Raw genomic sequence first — 22,673 nt, forward strand, 5'->3', positions numbered from 1 at the left:
AAGGTGTTTTAAAATGACACACTGAATGGAATGGAATGGAATGCAATGCTGGTCAGACAGACCAGACAGACCTCGGGAGTCCTCTTGGCAAAGACAGCAGGAAAACATGAACGAATGATCCGTCACATCCACCAATGTCACAATGAGATCCTTTAACCAAAAAGAACAATGTTAATGAACATGTGGTACAATGCAGGTGCTGTTGCCCGCATGAGCCAAAAGAGGATGAGACAGTTGAATCACGCATCACCTGGAGCAAAGTCACAAGGTCCCCCAGGTAATCTTCGTGGACTTGCTCGACCGGGGCCCGTGTGAGCGGCAATGACATTATGGTGACGATGGCAACCTCGTCGGTCGCCACCATGCTCAATTGGGCTGAGCCGTCCAGCGAGGGAGAGTCAGATGACAGCACCAAGTCATACCTGCGGAAGAAAACGAAAGAGAAAAAGGCTAGTTGGGGTGCACATTCCTTAGGAGATGAAACAAAAGGAGGAGAACCTAGGGTACCTGGACTTGCTGGAACTCTGTTCGCTCCCACATTTCCCAAAACACTTCATCAGCGCTTCAGGAAATGACCCGAGGTCACACATGTGTAGTTTATTGCAACACCAGAACAACCGGACATAACACAACACTCCACTCCACTCCACTCCTGGCTCGATTGGTTTGATGCAGAGCTGTGTTCAGAGAGGCTGGCTATCTTGCACTTTCAGCCATGTTTGATGAATTGGATCCGGAAGTGGTTTCGCAACTTGACTTTGAAATGAAGGTCTAAGCCAGTGGATTCGAATTCTAATGCTCGACGACATACCTCCTCCGCCCGTGTGCGCCAGTTTGGATTTTAGGTTATTGTTCCTCAAACAATGACCGGAGTTCCGTCTTCTGCCTGTTTTTCAGAGTAGCAAACTGGCGCTGCAACTTCGCCACCATCTTGTGAGCCTGAGAACGTCAGATGGCGTCATTTTTCCAGTCCATAGTAGGTCATCAATCAAGCAGGGTTCCCACATTCAGACAAATGACAACTAAAACCACTACTAACCCTCGACGTTTCGTTCGACGGTAACCGCAGGCAATCCTGGACCTGCTCCAAGCGGACGCCCACGGTCGACGTTAGCTGGTCATGTAGTTGCATGACCGTACGCTCCAGCACCGACTGGTGTTGTATTTTTTTTTGCCAAGCGGGTCTGCACCTATGACGTGGTCCCAACAGATGGTTTGTCAACAATCCACAAGATGGCATCAAGCAGGGTTCCCACATTCAGACAAATGACAACTAAAAACACTACTAACCCTCGACGTTTCGTTCGACGGTAACCGCAGGCAATCCTGCACCTGCTCCAAGCGGACGCCCACGGTCGACGTTAGCTGGTCATGTAGTTGCATGACCGTACGCTGCACCACCGACTGGTGCCGGATTGGCTCCTTCAAGCGGGTCTGCACCTATGACGTGGTCCCAACAGATGGTTTGTCAACAATCCACAAGATGGCATCAAGCAGGGTTCCCACATTCAGACAAATGACAACTAAAAACACTACTAACCCTCGACGTTTCGTTCGACGGTAACCGCAGGCAATCCTGCACCAGCTCCAAGCGGACGCCCACGGTCGACGTTAGCTGGTCATGTAGTTGCATGACCGTACGCTGCACCACCGACTGGTGCCGGATTGGCTCCTTCAAGCGGGTCTGCACCTATGACGTGGTCCCAACAGATGGTTTGTCAACAATCCACAAGATGGCATCAAGCAGGGTTCCCACATTCAGACAAATGACAACTAAAAACACTACTAACCCTCGACGTTTCGTTCGACGGTAACCGCAGGCAATCCTGCACCAGCTCCAAGCGGACGCCCACGGTCGACGTTAGCTGGTCATGTAGTTGCATGACCGTACGCTGCACCACCGACTGGTGCCGGATTGGCTCCTTCAAGCGGGTCTGCACCTATGACGTGGTCCCAACAGATGGTTTGTCAACAATCCACAAGATGGCATCAAGCAGGGTTCCCACATTCAGACAAATGACAACTAAAAACACTACTAACCCTCGACGTTTCGTTCGACGGTAACCGCAGGCAATCCTGCACCTGCTCCAAGCGGACGCCCACGGTCGACGTTAGCTGGTCATGTAGTTGCATGACCGTACGCTGCACCACCGACTGGTGCCGGATTGGCTCCTTCAAGCGGGTCTGCACCTATGACGTGGTCCCAACAGATGGTTTGTCAACAATCCACAAGATGGCATCAAGCAGGGTTCCCACATTCAGACAAATGACAACTAAAAACACTACTAACCCTCGACGTTTCGTTCGACGGTAACCGCAGGCAATCCTGCACCTGCTCCAAGCGGACGCCCACGGTCGACGTTAGCTGGTCATGTAGTTGCATGACCGTACGCTGCACCACCGACTGGTGCCGGATTGGCTCCTTCAAGCGGGTCTGCACCTATAACGTGGTCCCAACAGATGGTTTGTCAACAATCCACAAGATGGCATCAAGCAGGGTTCCCACATTCAGACAAATGACAACTAAAAACACTACTAACCCTCGACGTTTCGTTCGACGGTAACCGCAGGCAATCCTGCACCTGCTCCAAGCGGACGCCCACGGTCGACGTTAGCTGGTCATGTAGTTGCATGACCGTACGCTGCACCACCGACTGGTGCCGGATTGGCTCCTTCAAGCGGGTCTGCACCTATGACGTGGTCCCAACAGATGGTTTGTCAACAATCCACAAGATGGCATCAAGCAGGGTTCCCACATTCAGACAAATGACAACTAAAAACACTACTAACCCTCGACGTTTCGTTCGACGGTAACCGCAGGCAATCCTGCACCTGCTCCAAGCGGACGCCCACGGTCGACGTTAGCTGGTCATGTAGTTGCATGACCGTACGCTGCACCACCGACTGGTGCCGGATTGGCTCCTTCAAGCGGGTCTGCACCTATGACGTGGTCCCAACAGATGGTTTGTCAACAATCCACAAGATGGCATCAAGCAGGGTTCCCACATTCAGACAAATGACAACTAAAAACACTACTAACCCTCGACGTTTCGTTCGACGGTAACCGCAGGCAATCCTGCACCTGCTCTAAGCGGACGCCCACGGTCGACGTTAGCTGGTGATGTCGCGTGACCGTACGCTCCACCACCGACTGGTCCGAATTCACTGCTCCAAGCGGGTCTGCACCTATGACGTGGTCCCAACAGAAGGTTTGTCAGCAATCCACAAGATGGCATCGAGCAGGGCCTTACCACAGCCGAGTGCTCAAATTTAGTCCGCAGCTCGTCGCAATGACGGACGGCTCGCTAATGACCAATAGGACATTTGACTCATTCATTTTGTTGTAGCTGTTTCATTTGGATATAGTATTACCACTGTAGGAGTAAAACTATGGTTGTTAACTCGATGACAATGAACAAAAGGTCTACTGTCTGAGTTTGTTCGACGGGACCAGACGGAGTTAAGGAATTAGGGATAGGTGCTAAAACTGCACGTCTAAGACTAGCGATAGCCAACTGGTTTGACTTCTCGATTTCCAGCGCAGACGCGCCAACTCTTCGGTCTTCTCAGAAAGCCTCTAATGGCACATTAGGACATGGACTAGAAACAAAATCTGTTGGAGTAATCATTATTATAAATGTGTTTGCAATGAATATAAAGACTTATAATATACATGCTTACTATATTAATCAATATATTTGCTTATTAGGAGTAGTAATGCTCATCCTAAATGTGTAACTACATTAAACAATATATATATATATATATGTGTTGATCGCTTTTATGTTAGAGTTAGAATTAATGTGCTTTCAACGAAGACAAACGCTTACTCCAAGGTCGCTCTCCAGGACAGCTGGCTCCAGGCGAGAGATACAAGTTTGCTAGGACATAAACAATACATTGGGTCGTTGCTCCAAGGACTGATTACTGGAAGCTACGCCTCAACCCTTTCCCCACATGCAAGTTCGCAATGAAGATCTGTGAAGGACGTGTGATGACAAGTAGGCTTTTTGTGTTGTGGTAATGACGACATGGCCTATGTCCGATTATTATTATTATTAATTGTTGTTGGTTCAGCGGATGGCTATCAAGCATATTGTTTTAATTTGTGATGCTAGGTTGACGCTAGGTTTGCTTGATTCTGGAATTGTTTTGTTTCTTGCTTACGCAATTGGATCGAGTCGACAACCTTGTAATTGTTTTGATTTGAGGCCTTAAATGGGCAGGACATAATGCCGCTCGCCAGAATAATCTTGACCGGACGAGCGGGAGGATGTATTCTCTTCTTGCAAGAATTAAATGGTGATGTGACTACAGATGCCTTTTTTATTGAAAGCTGAATTGGAAATACCTAAGGATAAACGTACAATTGGATGAACCTAACAAAATCTCATCCTCATCCTCATCCTCATCCTCTGGGCAATGTTAAAGGTTCATTCCAATTTGGTATCTTGACAGTGGACATAAACACCCACCTGTTCTAAATCCTCTTTTGTCTTGTCCAATTGCAGCTCCAGGCTATCATTGTGTGCCTGCACGCATCACCTGGAGCAAAGTCACAAGGTCCACCACGTATTCTTTGACTTGCTCGACCGGGCGGGGCCCGTGTGAGCGTCAAAGACAATTTGGTGAAGCTGCCCAACTCGTCGCTCTCCACTAGGCTCAATTCGGCTGAGCGGTCCAACGACAGCACCAAGTCATGCCTGCGGAAGAAAACAAAAGAGAAAAAGACTTGTTGGGGTGCACATTCCTTAGGAGGAGATGACACAAAAGGAGGAGAAGCTAGGGTACCTGGACTCGCTGGAACTCTGCTCGCTCCCACATTTCCCAAAACACTTCATCAGCCATTCTTGAAGTGACCCGAATCCCATAAGAAGGCCATGTCTCTCTCTCAAACTGCACACAAAAATCAAATAAATGTGTTTTAAAACGACACACGGAATGGAATGGAATGGAATGCAATGCAATGCTGGTCAATTCTTCCCAGACAGACCTTTGGAAGTTGTTGGAATTATTTTATACAAGTTATCCTGATTCTGGTATGACTGTCGAAATGTTAGTTAATAGAATGAGAGTGTCTTGGGCCCTGGAAAGTTTCACCTTATTCAACAAAGAGGAACTACCCAGGGGGGCCGACGCCTGTCTGTTCGAGCCATTGTGTGAGAGTTGCAGGAGACTGTAAAGATGTTATCTCGAAGGGGCATATGGTCATGATCAAAGAACCTTTTGTTACTGGGAGAGAACTATCTCTCCTGTGATCAGCTTGAAACTTCCTGTAACTTGGACACTCCCAAAACACAATAAGAGAATAGGCAAGGGGAGATTTTCTTCAGAGTGTTTTGGAGGGCTGTGACAGTGACAGTCTCTGAACCTCTCATTTTTTGAATAAAGTTAACTCAAATTCTCTGTGATTTCCTTCTTTTCAGGTTGGTGAAACAAATGTCTGGTGTTTGAACCCAACATTTAATTGGTCCTTCGAGCCGGATTCCAAGATACCGGACGATCCCAGCGGGTGAGCAAGATCCAGAAAAGTCTGTGGCCACAGCATAAAGATCCTTTTCCAGGACTGTTTCTTCCTTACGGGCTGGGGTCCAAAGGTTGAAGGGATACCGAGGACGCAGAGAATCGTGAGTAAATTTTATTTAAAAAAGGAATGAATGAGAAAAAAGGAATGAATGAAGGCGTAACAGACCCCTTTAGTTGGAAAAGACTAATTAAACTCTGTAAGTAAAATTAAATCCGCAGGCGTAACAGACACCCTTAGTTGCAAAAGACTAATTAAACTCTGTAAAGGATATCGGAGTCCAAGTTGTATTGAACAAACAATAACCAGAAATTCGTGGCGTAACAGACACCCTTAGTTGCAAAAGACTAATTAAACTCTGTAAAGGTTTGCGGAGCCTTGGTTGCGAATTAAAAGGAGTGAACGTGCAAAAAGTGTGTTTGGAAATACATTTTACCATTTGGTGATTTGTATCTCATATCAAACAACAGGAGACAAATGTCGACCTTTAGTGGATGTATGTAGACATGAAACTCCGCCTGAAAAGGTTGAAGTGAGTCTACCACTAAAGGAATTTATCGACATCCTGTTGTCTAAACCCAGTGTTAGTGCACTATAGGTGCAAAGACCCACTGGGACTAAATTTTATTCAAAAATGGGTAAAGTACAAAGTAAAACAAGTAAAAAAGAGGAATTCCTCTCGGAACTTGCGTCTAAAGACTGGAAGATAGTTCATAGAGAGGATCCCGACGCGGTGGAATCCTTGCGTTATTGGGTAAAAAAATATGGGTTCACCGGTAGACTAATAATAAAAGATATCCGTGAACTACAACAAAAAAATCGAAAAATCGTGTAACAAAAAACGAAGTAAAATGCAAAAACAAGGTTATGATCAAACCAAAGCGTGGTTGCGAATAGCAGGGCAAATAGAAGAGGTTGAGAAAGTAGCTAAACAAAAAAGAGAAGAGATAACTATATTAGGCCTGTTAAAAAACAGTGGTCCCTCTTCAGCTCTCCTCGTGCGAGGCTCCACACGCAAGCGGGGAGCACGACGACGAGGGGGGGGAAAGGGGGCCTGCTGGTCGTGCGGCAAAGAGGGCCACATAGCCAGGGAATGCGGGGGCAACCCTCCCCGCGCACAGCGACGACATGATAGCGCACGACTAAAACAGGAGGTAGCAAAACAAATGGTTAACAAAAGTAAGGGGAATAGATAGATAAAAAAGGTGGTGAAGCCCCCCCTTCACAGATGCGGACCCCCCTTAAGCTAAGCACACTCTTTGCAAACAAAAGGAGAGAGGGGGGGGTGGGGGAGAAGCCCATCCAGTTTACTGCTCCCTTCACACCAAAGACAAAGGGCAGGAAAGACTACCACAAGAGAGACAGAGATAGTTGATAGTGTTATGATATATTAGTGAAAAATTATGGGTCTTTTATTAAACACTAAAATTTATATTAGGAAATGCCTAGTGAAAGGTTATTTTCCCTAAATTGTAATTGAGGTAATAGTGAGCACAGAAAATGGCTCTTATTTTAAATAAAACTGCCTTCTTAGAGCGGATAGGAATTCAGCCAGAGCTTTAACTATTTGTTTTAGAAATATGAGAGTGATTTGCGATTTAGACTTAAGTATTAAGAATCATCCAAATTATTAATGATATCAAACATGAAAACAATGCAGAAATGGCATTTATCCAAATTATTAGGTAAATTTAGATAAAATAATTGATTTAGGATAGGCATGATTTCCCTAGGACGGAAGAGGCATGAAATGTTTTTCGGTGCACAGGAAAACATTCCTTGTTTTGCCCGGCACAGGTGGAATATGCTTTAGCGTGGTTCATATTAATGACGATTAGAATATTAATTGCATTAGCATCAAACAGTTGATGTCAACCAAACAACATTAACCTATTTCTTTTGAGAATGATTAGGCTGATAGCACAGCAAAAAGGTGGTTAGCTGCCAAGAAGCCCCAGACTGGGGATGGCTCTTAACCAGTGATGAAAAATTGCAGACCACTGATTTTTGAAAATTAGTGTGAACATGAATGATTGTTTGTTTGTCTTTTGTGTTTCTAATTGGCCGACCATCAAGATATAATCAATCAGATATCAAGGTGGAAAATGATTTAGAAATTTGAAATCAAATTTTGATGAAAATTATGGAAAATTGTTTAGTTCAATGAAATTTTAATGGTAAAAGCAGCAGTACTCCAAACGTGAAATTTGAAGTGGAGAAACAAATCTGCTATGCAAAATTTAGGAGCACTGAAAAGACAGTGCTTGATACCAAATTCCAAAGTACTATTGATTTATTGTGATAATGGCATCCAAATTGTGTTAACAGAATAATTGACTGAATTGACAAAAGTTTCCATATTTCGTTCCGAAGAAAAAAAAAAAAAAATGGAAATCTAATTTAGTGGAATATACCAAACGCCATTATTAACTACACGATTGGAATTGGAGGATGAGGCTAATCATATGTCTGCATAAAAGAAAAAACTTTAAAAGAAACGCATTAATTTTGGGTTGGCAGAGGGAGATTGCATTTCTCAACAGGAAACATGATGAGCAACCCGGGATGAGAGTGCAAATGTTCCTGACCAATCCAGCAGACATGAAAATAGCGGATCCATTTTGTGCTCTGTAAGAAGGTTCTCTCAGTTGAAACGTATGAGGAGGCAGGTAAGATAAATTTTTGACGTAATCAGACAAAATGGCAAGCACTCCAATATTGATTGGAAAGATTATTGCTCGGGGAGCAATGCTGTAAGCCATGAGGAACTTTTTATATTGGTTTTATTGTCTCCATATAAAAAAAAGCGTTTCAATTGAGACTACACCTTCTTACAGATAGTTAAAGTAAACAATTGTGACTAGATCTTCTTACATATTTTTAAAGTAAACAATTAGAGAGAAAAGAGAAACTACAATGGATAGAAATGTAACTAGAATTTAATTTTATGCCTGACTATTGAAAAATATTGATTGAGAAAGTTTCATAGGAGATGATTGGCAAACTCCGAAGACAATGGAATGTTACATTTGATAATAAGACTACTAGTTTGGGATATTTTGAATTAAGAAAACACTGAGGTTAATATGCAACGCAATACACATTGTTAGATGAATTTGGGACTTGATTAGTATGCATTTTAAAAGTAATGGGCTTTGATTGCTCTAAAAGATACAATTATGTTAAAAATATTGACCCTGACAAACAAGGGGTGGTTACATTTTACTGGGTTCAATTCTATTTAGAATTATAAATGTGTGCATTTTGTTTCTGAATATTAATTGATGTGAATCTAAACTGTTACAGAGAACGGGAAAGCTGTTTTCCTGGGGAGAAAGCAGCCTGGTTTGCTTTTTGTATTTTTCCTATTCTTAGTATGATTAGTTAATTTGTGTAATTGTAGGAAAGAGGAAAAAACAAATATGGGTTTTGATCTTAACAAGGAAGCAGTGTTCAAAATAGAATATCAGCTAGCATGTTTAATTTTGATTGATAAGGTATTTAAATTTTCACAAACATAATGATGGATGTTAAGCACGTGTTGAAGACAACGACAGAACACAGCAGCTAAAGCAGCAGCGCAAACACTTACTGCACAGCATACACAACAACAAAACTGAGCCGATCTCAAGAACAGTCAGCAGACGAACTGTACAAAGCTAAAGGCCTACCGTACCTACCAAAAATGTATTCCATAATTGAGCCATAAATGTCTCAACAGGGGGGAGGTATGGTGAAGAGGTATAAATACCTATTTTAAAATTTTTGTAGGAACTGTTTAATTTGTTATTTTATTGATCTGTAAAGAACATGGGATCTCCAGAATCATCTGGAGTGACAATGGAGCTCATTTTTCAAACAGCATAGTGCAAAACATGGCAAAACAACTGGTAGAACTAGCTTGAGATTAACACTTTTTGAGATAGTTATTGGAAGACCATTTCAACTTCCTTTATGGGAAGATGAAGGAGAGAAACTTATCCAAAGAACATGTAAGGTGCCGTGATCTTTTTGTCTATCTTGCAGGAGGTGGTGTAGCCAGGTGACTGGATCCTGATCCGAGTCATAAAAATGAAGTCCTGGTTCTCTCCACGATGGGAAGACCCATTCGTGGCCCAACTCACCAACCTCCACAGCAGCAAAGATCGCTGAAAAGTCAAAGTCGATTCAGGTCAAGAGTTCGAGACAGGTGACTCTGAGTGGACTAAGTCGGACGGTGTCAAAACCCTTGTCCGTGAAGAAACTCATCTGACGTCTACTCACCAGCCACGAGCACCCCTCACTTAACCCTGACCTCCCATAGACTTTGCACCTCTATACAGAAGCCACAGTGAAAGCTGTTGTCATCCACATCACAGTGACTGGACTGTCAGTGACAGCCTGGGCGTATCTGAACGCCCCGCCCACAGAGACTCGAGTTGGAAAACAAGTGCAGGAAACGTCTTGCCTCACCACTGGAATGGCAGAGCCAAGCGGTCCGCTCCTGGATGGGGAGACGGGGACCCAACCTACATCAACAACATCGGGGTTCCCTGCAGCATACCAGATGAGTATAAACTCGCTGACCAAATTGCACGACTCCAGAACAGGACGGAGGAAGGGTTTGCAGCCATCCATGAACAGTTGTCGGTGACCTCCTGATGGCGTTCCAGAACAGAATTGCTGTTGACATGCTCCTGGCAGAGAAAGGTGGCGTGTGCTCCATCTTTGGCGACCAATGCTGCACGTTCATCCCTAACAACACAGCAGCTGACGGGAGTTTAACCAAGGCCCTGGAGGGCCTTCGATCCCTCAACAGCAAGATGAAAGAACATTCTGGAGTCGACACCTCAATGTGGGGCGAATTTGGTAGCATGTTTGGCAGATACAAACAGTTGGTTGTATCAGTTTTAATGTCAATCGCTGTTTATGCTGCCATTCTCACAACTTGTGGCTGTTGTTGCATTCCCTGTATTCGTGCGTTATGTGAAAGGTTAATAACAAATGCTATACAACCAGTCAAATCAGAAATGTATGCCTTATTGACATCTGGAGGCGAACCACGGGATGACGACGACGCCGACGCATCTGGGGATGAGGAGGAAATGCAGTTCATAGGACTGCCTGACATGTTCCCAGATGCTAAACACTATGCCTTGTTGACTTTTGAGTGTAATGTTTTTCTGTTATTTTTGTGATCCTGTAATGTGAAAATCTGAAAAGAAGAGGTTATGGGTGATGATATTTTATAACAGAATCTGGATAAACAGGAGGGTTATGTTGGAATTATTTTATATAAGTTATCCTGATTCTGGTATGACTGTCGAAATGTTAGTTAATAGAATGAGAGTGTCTTGGGCCCTGGAAAGTTTCACCTTATTCAACAAAGAGGAACTACCCAGGGGGGCCGACGCCTGTCTGTTCGAGCCATTGTGTGAGAGTTGCAGGAGACTGTAAAGATGTTATCTCGAAGGGGCATATGGTCATGATCAAAGAACCTTTTGTTACTGGGAGAGAACTATCTCTCCTGTGATCAGCTTGAAACTTCCTGTAACTTGGACACTCCCAAAACACAATAAGAGAATAGGCAAGGGGAGATTTTCTTCAGAGTGTTTTGGAGGGCTGTGACAGTGACAGTCTCTGAACCTCTCATTTTTTGAATAAAGTTAACTCAAATTCTCTGTGATTTCCTTCTTTTCAGGTTGGTGAAACAAATGTCTGGTGTTTGAACCCAACAGAAGTCCTCTTGGCAAAGAATGAGGGAAAACAGGAAAGAATGATCCGTGTCATCGGCTAATCTCACAACGAGATCCTTAAAGCAAAAAGAAAAGGTCAATCAATAGACACATTGCTTACAACTCCCATAAAGCCAACACACATTTTATGTCCAAGAAGAATTCTATTTTTATTTGCAAAATGTTTGAGTCATGATTACAAATAAATAATAATGATACAGTACATGGTATTTCCATATGTAACACAAATTTGGCAACAAGACATGGATGGTTTGAGGTTGCATGTATCTGTAATGTCTGTCACTCATTCATTCTCAACTTTGAAGACTTTTCTCATGACACTTATTTAACATGAAGAGAGTAAAGCACAGGATTTTTGATATATTTTTTTTAAAAAAAAATGTTGTACTTACGTGTTTTAGAGGAGTACTTGTGCTCGGCTGAAATGCAATGGTGAAGCGGAAAAGTCCTTTTCTGTAAGTATCAAAGACTGTTTTCAGGGTGGATACAGGAATAACTTCTCTCTACTCTCTATCTAAATAGATTGTTGGCTTAAAAATTCAATAGTGCTCTGCGATATAGAAAAGAATCTATTACAATATTATTCCTATTATACATGATATCAAGATGTCATATAGTGTAGTTATACATGTAGTATTTTGAAATTGGCATCGAATTGACCAGCCACAAATGTTAAATGTGTCAGTATTTTGTGTACTCTACTAATACCTTTCTTTGACTAGTGGTTTTGAATTTGAATCCATAAATGAATGGAAAGTGAATGGAAAACATGTCTGCGTTTCACTTTGTTGTGTGAAATGTTTTGTTTGATGTTTGATTAAATCCCTATTCACCTAATGTTCAAATCTATCAATTGGCAATAACACATCCAATTTCAATAAGATTGTACTTACTTCGAAGTGTTACTTTCATGTGTTTCATGTTTGTAGACTAACTGCTTCTACACACATGAAAGTAAGACTTTCCCCAGGGACTATTTGAACGGTTACCGGCCGGCTAATAGCCACCGCCATTACTTAGACACAGAATTCTTAACGGTCAAATAGCCCCGACACAGAATTCTTAACGGCTAAATCGCCCCGGGGACTATTTGAACGGTTACCGGTTAATAGCCACCGCCATTACTAATAATCCAAAATCTAAAAGAGATGGACATTAATCACTTTTTAATTCTTTTTGTTTTGTTTTGTTTACGTAAGTGACGACTGAGTTTGTCAAACGGCTGACTGTCCTAAATTGACAGGTCAAAACTTGACTTTCTTTGCTAAAACAACAATAAGGAGCTCAACAAGTAGGCTTTATCCAATTACAGTGGTACCTCGTCATAAGACCGTTCGTCATACGGAATGCTCGTCTTACGGGGGAAATTTCGATCGAATAATTCGCCCGTGATGCGGTCAAAGTTTCGTGATGCGACCAAGCCAGGTTGCCATGGCATTTTTTTTGGCATATCTTTCGTGTATAACAATATTTACGAGCACCGGATGAGCTATTCAGACCAGGAAACGCACAACGCGCATGCGCGGTGAAAAGAGGGCTTTCTGGGTAATGAAGTATACTCGTGCTCGCAAAAGTATCCCCGGTAGCAACTCTATCATAGGCGCCGTTCGATGGGACGCGAACACAGATGCTACAAGCTAAAAAGGAGCCGCTAGCCAGCGCCCCTGTAGCTCCCATGAGAAATCCGACTCGGATCGCTGCCGCCTGTGCGACGAGGAAACAGAGTCGTCTGAACACTTATGGCTCCGCTGTCCGGCCTTAATGACCGAACGCTACCATCGCGGCTTGGGCAACTCCCTGGATGAACTTATCCGTGTTCCAGTGGCAGCCCTAGCGCTGCTGAGGGTAATCCTCAGGCGCCTGAGGTGAAAAAGAAGAAGAAGAAGAAGAAGAAGAAGAAGATGAGCAGCGGGGCGATCGCTGATAAGACTGCTTGCTGCTCGTTGGCAAGTGGTCGTGCGTTCTCCGATTGTGAGGACATTTGTGTGCATCATTTTCGGAATATTTTGAAGGGAATAGTACGACAGCAAACAGCCCATCGATAGCGAACGTGAGGGTGGAGTGTTTGTTCTGTTTACGAGTGCGTTGTGTGGAGGAAAAAAAAAAAAAACGAAGCCCCTCTCCCCTCGGCGAAATCCGGCCAATTTTAGTTAGATTAAACACTTTATTTCTATTAAACCACTCGTTATTTATTACTTTGTCAATATATGGCGAATTATAAGAAATAAAACATTTTTTTTCAATCCAATATCCTGTTTCTGGTGTTTTTTTCAGAGAGTTGGAACGAATTAAATTGTTTCCCATTCATTTCAATGGGAAACTTTACCTCGAGTTACGAGTAACTTGTCATACGAGCTCAGTCCCGGAACGGATTAAGCTCGTATCTCGAGGTACCACTGTACTATGAAGACCCGAATAATAGTAGGCACTGGAATAATAGTAGGGAGTGGAAAATTCCAAATGAATTAGTAATAATAGTAGGCACCGGAATAATAGTAGGCAGTGGAAAATTCCAAAAATAATGAATATTAGTAGGCACGAGATCATTAGTGTCTAAACAGATTCGATGCATAGAATTAAAGCTATGATGGAATATTTATTATAAAATCATAACAAGGACAATCATTATTATTTTAATCAACAGTTTACTAGTAGCATGAAACAAAATACCGGTAATATGTTTAAATTCCACAATTAACTACAAATTAAAGTCATGATGATCGATGACATAGGCTACTGTAAAGAAATAATCAACTGTCAAGTAACCCCATTGTACAGTTGGCTGAACAAATGTTTTCCTCTTTGGATCCCATTTCTTTTTTTAATTTAGCCTTCTCCTCAACCTCTTACAGCAGCTCTTTGTATTTTTTCTACCACATCGGCCAATTTCTCTTTCTCCTCTAAAGTGTACTTTTTATATTTTTTCTCCATGCTAATACTAATGCTAGCAAGACAACGGATAATCGTGTTGCAAAGTTGTATTACAGTTGCAAATAATTGCTGCAATGAATTGCGTATAACGTAACTCTCGTATATATTAGGCCTACCAATACATTGTAATGATGTATACGTATTGCAACTCTACCAGTGGCAATTGCACGTTCTTACTAGTACTAGTACGTTAGTAAAAACAGCACGTGTGCTTGACACGTAGAAAGTTAATGACATAGAACAATGTTGCTGCTGCACGGACTTAATTGAGGCAAAAATTAAGAATCGTAGGCACCCGAATAAGAATCGTAGGCATGCGAAAATTTGAGTTGAAAAAATAATCGTAGGCATACGATTATTCGGGTCTTCATAGTACGTACCTTTCGTTGCGGTCTTGACACCTAACGATGACTTCAAGAAGTTCACTAAAATGGTGGCCATGGGATAAGACAGGCTGCTGGTTAGAAGACATTGTGGGGAGCAACTAAGTACGTAGTTCAATCTCCACGGCAGCATTGAATGCCGGTGGAATGCCGGTTGATATTTGAACACATCTTCTTCGTGTATTTTTTCTTCTTCTTCTTCTTCTTCTTCTTCTTCTTCTTCTTCTTCTTCTTCTTCTTCTTTTGAAGTTGGAGGGGAGGTACGGCAGTTCATTCGCCGCCACCCAAGATGGCCCGAGGACGGCCATCTTGGTACAGATCGCCTGAGGGCGGCCATCTTGGTAGGGGCCACCTTCCCATCCATTTCAATGCATTGATGTTCAAACAGTGGCGGGCCGTCAGGGCCTTCAAGGCCTTCTCTGCTGGCCTAAGAAATATCTGAATCATATTCTATTTTGTCCATCAATACGTACTTATTATTCCAAATGGTCTGTTAGCTTCCTTTCATTTCTTTTCCCCCTGGTTGCACTGCTTCCAGATGTGTCTTTTCATATTGAAGCATTTAACCAATCACATTTCAGCCATGATTTGTTGCCAGATCAGATCTGCCTCAAAGCCTGCACAATCAGTTCTTGCGGGCTCTGCTGCATTCAACTAGACTGTTGCTTTTAACCAATCAGATTTCGAGTTGGCAACCCCACAATGATTTTTCATAGGCATTAGCATTTTGCTGGCTGGGACATGTCATTGCTTTCACAAACTATGATTGGCTAGTAGGCGGGCCAAAGCAGTACCGAGGCAGCCGAGATCGCAAACTCCACCCACTATGGCCTGGCCGACAGAAACAAAAACAAATTTCAGATCCGTGTCATCGGCTAATGTAACAAGGAGATCCTTAAAGCAAAAAGAAAAGGTCAATCAATAGACACATTGCTTACCACTCCCAGAAAGCCAACACACATTTTATGTCCAAGAAGAATTCTAATTTTATTTGCAAAATGTTTGAGTAATGATTAAAAATAAATAATAATGATACAGTACAGACGCTCCCCTACTTACGAACATTCGACTTACGAACAACGGTACATACGAACATGTCTGCAAATTGCGTTTATGTTGAAAAATGTTCGCAAGTTCGATTTTGTATTGCGCGCCTTTTTCCGAGTAGTGCTTCTTTCCGCCGCTAATACCGACGACGCCTGGCGCTGAGAGCGCTCGGCTCACCCAGCATCCACCTTCCTCTGCCCAGTTCGTTGCAGTGCGCAAGTTGCGCAAGTGCGTGACGTATCTCCAGTGCGCAAAGAACCTTTTTCATTTTTATCATGAAATATCTCGTGCAGCCATTATTCAATATGGTTGGTGAAAAGCGAAAGGCTTCTAGTGAAGGAGATGCAAGGAAGAGGCAAGCCATTTCATTTGAAACCAGTGGCAATAATTACGAAGCTTGATGCGCGTGAGAAAGTGGTGAGCGTTGCACGGGAATACAACTTGAATCGTTCCACCGACCGTCGGTACCATTTATAAACAGAAAGATGGAGCAGCAGGACCCAAATATGGAACGTTGCACAAAGTTTGCAAATCAATTGAATGATGCCATACAGTGCTACCGCATCATTTATGATGAAAAAAAGAAGAAAACGGTGCAATTGTCGTTAGATCGCTTCTTTCGGCCAGTTTCTAATACATAAATCTCTCTCTCTCTCTCTCTCTCTCTCTATACAGTAGTGTACATATTCTCTCCATTTTATTAAATGTTTTTTTTCAGTACAAACCAATGCGTGTTACTTATACAAGCCTTAAACATACAAATGCACTTATATTTACCTTCAATATACTTATATCGGCCTTAAAGATAAATGATAATACAAAATATAGCACTGAATCAACTTACCAACTAATTCAACTTATGAACAACCGCTCGGAACCTAACTCCTTCGTTTGTAAGTAGGGGAGCGTCTGTACATGCTATTTCCATGTGTAACACAAATTTGGCCACAAGACATGGATGGTTTAAATTGAGGTTGCAATGTCACTCATTCTCAACAATGAAGACTTTTCTCATGGCACTTTTATTTAACATGAAGACAGTAAAGCACAGGATTTTTGATAGATTTGAAAAAAAAATGCTGTACTCACGTGTTTTTGAGGATCACTTGTGCTCGGCTGAAGTCCCATGGTGATGCGGAGGTTTTTTTTTCTGCAAGTATAAAGGACTGTTTTCAGGGTTGATACAAGCAACTTCTGCAGACATGTAGTATTTTGAAATTGGCATCGAATTGACCAGCCACAAATGTTAAATGTGTCAGTATTTTGTTGTCTACTAATACCTTTGACTAGAATTAAACTAGACACAGAATTCTTAACGGTTAAATAGTCCAAGAAATTGAAAGGTTACCGGGTACATACCTGTCAACCTGGGCCAATTCCTCCCCGTATTAATGATTGGAATCCCCCGTATTAAGCAATAGAAAACCGTACAAATGCAACGCGGCACATATTTACTCACATAGGGTGCACGTGTGCAAGTGTTATGGTCGCGCCGCGTTGTCGTGACGCGACCGTGAATGTATTCGGACCCATAGCTGCTTAAATAACGAAACAGGAAATGATTTAATCATTTCCTGTTTCGTGTGAAAGGGGAATGCGTGTGCGCATATCATGCTTAAAGCATGACAATATTAGCAGTTGACGATGGCGTTTTCGTCTGCTACCAGTGACCGAGACGATCCGGATTAGAGCCGAAATGCGTCAAACGAGATCCGTTTTACAAAAAACGTACTTAAAAAAAATCCCGTACAAAAGTTGTTATACGGCGTACACAATTTGAAATGATCAAAAAACGTATAAAATAAGGGGAAAACGTATAAGTTGACAGGTATGCGGGGAATAGTCACCGCCATTACTTAGACACAGAATTCTTAACTTTAAAATAGCCCCGGGGACTAAATTGACAGGTCAAAACTTGACTATCTTTGCTAAAACAACAATAAGGACCTCAAAAAGTAGGCTTTTTCTCAGATTACCTGTCGTTGGAGCCTTCACACTTAACGGTGACTTCAAAAACTTCAGTCAGTCTCAAAGCCATGGCGATAGATAGCGTGACTTATCGCGAAGATTGCCGGGGAAATTTATACGCTTCCACTTCTTCTTCTTCTTCTTCTTCTTCTTCTTCTTCTTCTTCTTCTTCTTCTTCTTCTTCTTCTTCGTGTTTCTCTTCTTCGTCTCCTCCTAGCGGTTTTGTTGGGAGTTTGCAAACAACTTCACAATGTATCACTACGACTAACCAGAATGGATGATTGATCTTGCAATTTAGTCAAATGACATTGAAAAAGTAATACACAATAATACTATGTATTTATTTGTACCATAAAAAAGACAACAATTGAGAAAAGCATTGATGATAATCCGATTTTATTGTTATTACAACATTAATGATAATAATAATCATAAGAATCCAAATGACAAGAAAGACAAGGCACGACTAAAACACTACCTTGATAACGCTAAACCTGAAGAAAGTTTGGCTCTGATCCGGATAGTCTCGGTCGGTCACTGGTAGCAGACAAAAACATGATCGTCGATTGCTAATGGTGTCAGGCTTTGAGCCTGACATGCACCCGCGCGTCAGTCACTACTGCCCTTTTCACTATAGAAATATAGACAGTGTCAGTAAGCAATGTACATAGACAGTAGTCAAGGTGAATAATGTGGTTTTATTTGTGTGTTTTTTGTGTGTGTCGGTCTGTTGTGGTGTGGATCTTTCACTCTCACAGTGGAACATTTTTGCTCCGTGTCTAACTTTTCCGCCAGCCCTTATTTTGAAAATGTGCTGCAGTTTCACTCCAAGCCAGCTTGGATGTCCCGAGCAATGTGTTCATAAACATGTGTGTCAGGCCCCAGACGAGATTGGTGGCTGGTTGCGCCCGCCACCCAACCACAGGTCCTGCCTCTAATGCAGGGCTGTCAAAGTCATTTGGCATGGTGGGCCACATACGGCGGCCTAGGGAGATGTCAAGTGGGCCGGACCATTAAAATGATACCATGCTCTGCTATAAATAACCCAAATATCATGTCTTTCCTTTGTTTTGGTGTAAAGAAGCACAAGAACATTAGGAAAATATTGAAATGGAATGAACTATCCTTTCATGAAACACCTCATATTTCCTTAGATAAATGTGCAATTGACTTTTATCATTCACAAATAGGCATTGCAACGGATCCCACTGATTGTACAAAGGCACAAAACTTGAATTGGTACTGAAAAATATAGTCATGCACTTTAAGATTAAAAGAGACTTTTAATGAAAGGAATTTTTAAACCACTTACACATACGCATATAAAATCAAAATGTAATCTTTGCGTGCACCTTACAAACTAAGGAGAGTGATTTGAAATGTGTAATGAAGAAAGTTTCTGTCTCAGTGATGCAGCTTGTCTTCTACTCTGATGGAAAGAGTGCGCCCCTTAGCGGATAATCCGTGAATTGCAGGGAATTAAGAATATGAATTCCATGTCTTTGATGCATTTTTTTCCACTTTCAAATGATCCTGCGGGCCTGATCGAACCTCCTTGGGGGCCGGTTCCGGCCCGCGGGCCGTATGTTTGACACCCCTGCCTCTAATGACTCGAGGGCTGCCAGGTGTGAGTCATTAGCCAGTGAGGAGTATTTAAGGCCACCAAGAACAGGACCACACTGCGGGATCGTCTGATCTGCTCACAGTGAGGTACGTACCTGCTTGTATTTTCTCGCCTTCCTTCGTTGATTTAAGACCTCTTGTTTTGCTCCCAGGATTCCGACTACGCTCGGCCTCCACGACCACGGATACGCCTAACGACACGCCGACGCCATCCCGACGCCATCCCCTCTGGTGCCTGGCCTTTCACTTGGATCATTCTAATCAAGATTGGAGAAGCAGACTCCCACCCTCGCCTGCTTTGGGCTCTTCCACCCCCGATCATAACAGCACGATCCCGCGGGCGCAGGCCAGGCCCCCTCCGACCCAATTTGGCAACATCTTTGCCTTTGTCGGCCATCTTGTTTTTGGACTGGGCGTCGTTCTTCTTCCTGTGGGGCGCCGGGCTGAACAAGGACACGCGAGCGGTCTTCGCCACTTTGGTCTCTTGGGCGGGTGCAGGTGCCATCTTCTTGCCCTTCTTCCTCTGCAGGTAGTCGTCGATGGACTCCAGCTTGTCAAAATGGGCGTTGTGGAGTTTTTGGAAGTTTGGAGTGACCGCTTTCAGAGCAGTCCCTTTGGAACAGCATACCCAAGCTATTGCGTACCTCTGTTCTAAGGTATCGAGCATGGCTGAGACCCCTGGATGACATACGAGCACTACTCAATTCTTTGCCTCATTCACCAAGTGCACAGCTAACCCCAGCCGCTCCCCTGGTAACACCGATATCGCCGCAACAGGGACCTAAGGCCCCCCCCCCTACGGTGGAGATCTCGGCACATGCCGGCGCTTCCTGGTTCAATGGCAGTTGGTGTTTGAACAACCGAGCCTCACCCACACCTCGGACCGAGCCAAGATCGCTTACCTGATCGGCTGCCTTCGTGATGAGGCCCTAGCCTGGGCGAGCGCCGAATGGGAGCGGGGCTCCCGCATTTGTATGCGATGTTTTTGCTTGTGCTTTACTTCTGCCTGCCGTTGGACGACTTTTGACAGTTGTCAGCCGCGTCTTCACTGCTCTGGTTGCCTGTTCTTTTCTCGCTCCCTTGCGAAACTTGATGGTAGAGCATGTGAAGCCGCCCCGCGTTCACATCTGCGTCATCTGCCCCCTCGCAGCAACAGATCCAGGGCTGAGGAATGACCTCGATGCCATAGTGAGCTCCAGCGATGGCCCCCGCCATGCAGGCTATGGTGTCTGTGTCCCCTCCAAGCGCCAAACTGTAGGCTATTGTCCGCTCCAGTCCACCGTAGTTTTCTGGAAGGTATTCCCTTGGTTGCAGGCAGTGGAGAACACAAAAGATGGCAGTTGGTACTGATTGGAGTGCTGCAATGCCATTACCCAGCTCTGAGATGACCTCCTCTATGGTGACCTTGCCAGTGTTCATCAAATCTCTGACTCGATGAAGACGGTTGCAAAATGGCTTCTCTGTTTCCTTCAGAAATCTGGCATCGTTGCGTGACATCTCATCCCCTTCAACCTCGCAGAAAAACAAGATGGCGGCGCACACGGATGCAGCGGCTTTTGGCTTTCCAGTTTGGTGTATTCTTTTCTCAATCCTATCGTTATTTACCAACATCTGCGAGGCAAACTTTTCCTACAGTCGCCACGACTTAATTGCTCCTACGACTTATTGACCGCAGAGATGCGAAAGATCTTCGACCAGCCGGTGGGCGCTTAAGAGCTCTCAGACAAGGCGTCCGGAGCGTGGCAAAAGACTGGGTCGAATTCCGCATCTTAGCCGCCGAGAGTGCCTTTAATGACTCCGCCCTCCCTCCACGACGGCTGAATGTGGAGATGCGGGAGGAGCTGGCGATCCGAGAGGAACCAGGGTCCCTCGACGCGCTCGTGGAATTGGCCATCCGGATCGACAGCCAACTAGAAAGACAACGAGGGCAGCGGCAAGGTGACTCGCAGGTGGTCGCCATGCTTGGACTTCGGAGGAACGTGACCCCCGATCATAACAATGTGGTACAATGCAGGTGCTGTTGCCCGCCCGCCTGCATGAGCCAAAAGAGGATGAGACAGTTGAATCACGCATCACCTGGAGCAAAGTCACGAGGTCCCCCACGTATTTATTGACCTGCTCGACCGTGGCCCGTGTGAGCGTCAAAGATAATTTGGTGATGCAGAACAACTCGTCGGTCTCCACTATGCTCAATTGGGCTGAGCCGTCCAGCGAGGGAGAGTCGGACGAGAGCACCAAGTCATACCTGCGGAAGAAAACAAAAGAGAAAAAGACTTGTTGGGGTGCACATTCCTTAGGAGATGAAACAAAAGGAGGAGAACCTAGGGTACCTGGACTCGCTGGAACTCTGCGCGCTCCCACATTTCTCAAAATACTTGATCAGGGCTTCAGGAAATGACTCGAATTGAGCTTGAAGGCCATACCTCGCTTTGAAACTGCACACAAAAATCAAATCAAGGTGTTTTAAAATGACACACTGAATGGAATGGAATGGAATGCAATGCTGGTCAATTCTTCCCAGACAGACCTCGGGAGTCCTCTTGGCAAAGACAGCAGGAAAACATGAACGAATGATCCGTCACATCCACCAATGTCACAATGAGATCCTTTAACCAAAAAGAACAATGTTAATGAACATGTGGTACAATGCAGGTGCTGTTGCCCGCATGAGCCAAAAGAGGATGAGACAGTTGAATCACGCATCACCTGGAGCAAAGTCACAAAGTCCCCCACGTAATCTTCGTGGACTTGCTCGACCGGGGCCCGTGTGAGCGGCAATGACAATATGGTGACGATGGCAACCTCGTTGGTCATCATTAGGCTCAATTGGGCTGAGCCGTCCAGTGAGGGAGAGTCGGATGACAGCACCAAGTCATACCTGCGGAACAAAATGAAAGAGAAAAAGACTTGTTGGGGTGCACATTCCTTAGGAGATGAAACAAAAGGAGGAGAAGCTAGGGTACCTGGACTCGCTGGAACTCTGCTCGCTCCTACATTTCCCAAAAGCATTCATCAGTGCTTCAGGAAATGAGCCGAATTGAGCATGAAGGAGATACCTCGCTTTGAAACTGCACACAAAAATCAAATCAAGGTGTTTTAAAATGACACACTGAATGGAATGGAATGGAATGCAATGCTGGTCAATTCTTCCCAGACAGACCTCGGGAAGTCCTCTTGGCAAAGACGGCAGGAAAACATGAACGAATGATCCGTCACATCCACTAATGTCACAACGTGATCCTTTTAACCAAAAAGAACAATGTTGATAAACATGTGGTACAATGCAGATGCTGTTGCCCCCCGCCCGCATGAGCCAAAAGAGGATGAGACAGTTGAATCACGCATCACCTGGAGCAAAGTCACAAAGTCCCCCAGGTAATCTTCGTGGACTTGCTCGACCGGGGCCCGTGTGAGCGGCAAGGACATTATGGTGACGACGGCAACCTCGTCGGTCGCCACCAT

General features: G+C 44.0%; 1 long non-coding RNA gene across 1 annotated transcript; it reads right to left on the reverse strand.

Moving 5' to 3' along the window:
* Positions 1-311: 311 nt before the first annotated feature.
* Positions 312-22,453, reverse strand: LOC144070359 (uncharacterized). The gene is made up of 3 exons (XR_013299226.1): positions 22,372-22,453; positions 22,175-22,279; positions 312-422 (listed from the first exon to the last, which is right to left on the reverse strand). It is a non-coding gene; the product is annotated as an uncharacterized LOC144070359 (long non-coding RNA).
* Between the last annotated feature and the right edge of the window lie 220 nt (positions 22,454-22,673).

Source organism: Stigmatopora argus, unplaced genomic scaffold (genome assembly GCF_051989625.1).
Source record: "Stigmatopora argus isolate UIUO_Sarg unplaced genomic scaffold, RoL_Sarg_1.0 HiC_scaffold_40, whole genome shotgun sequence".
NCBI classification, from domain to species: Eukaryota; Metazoa; Chordata; class Actinopteri; order Syngnathiformes; family Syngnathidae; genus Stigmatopora; species Stigmatopora argus.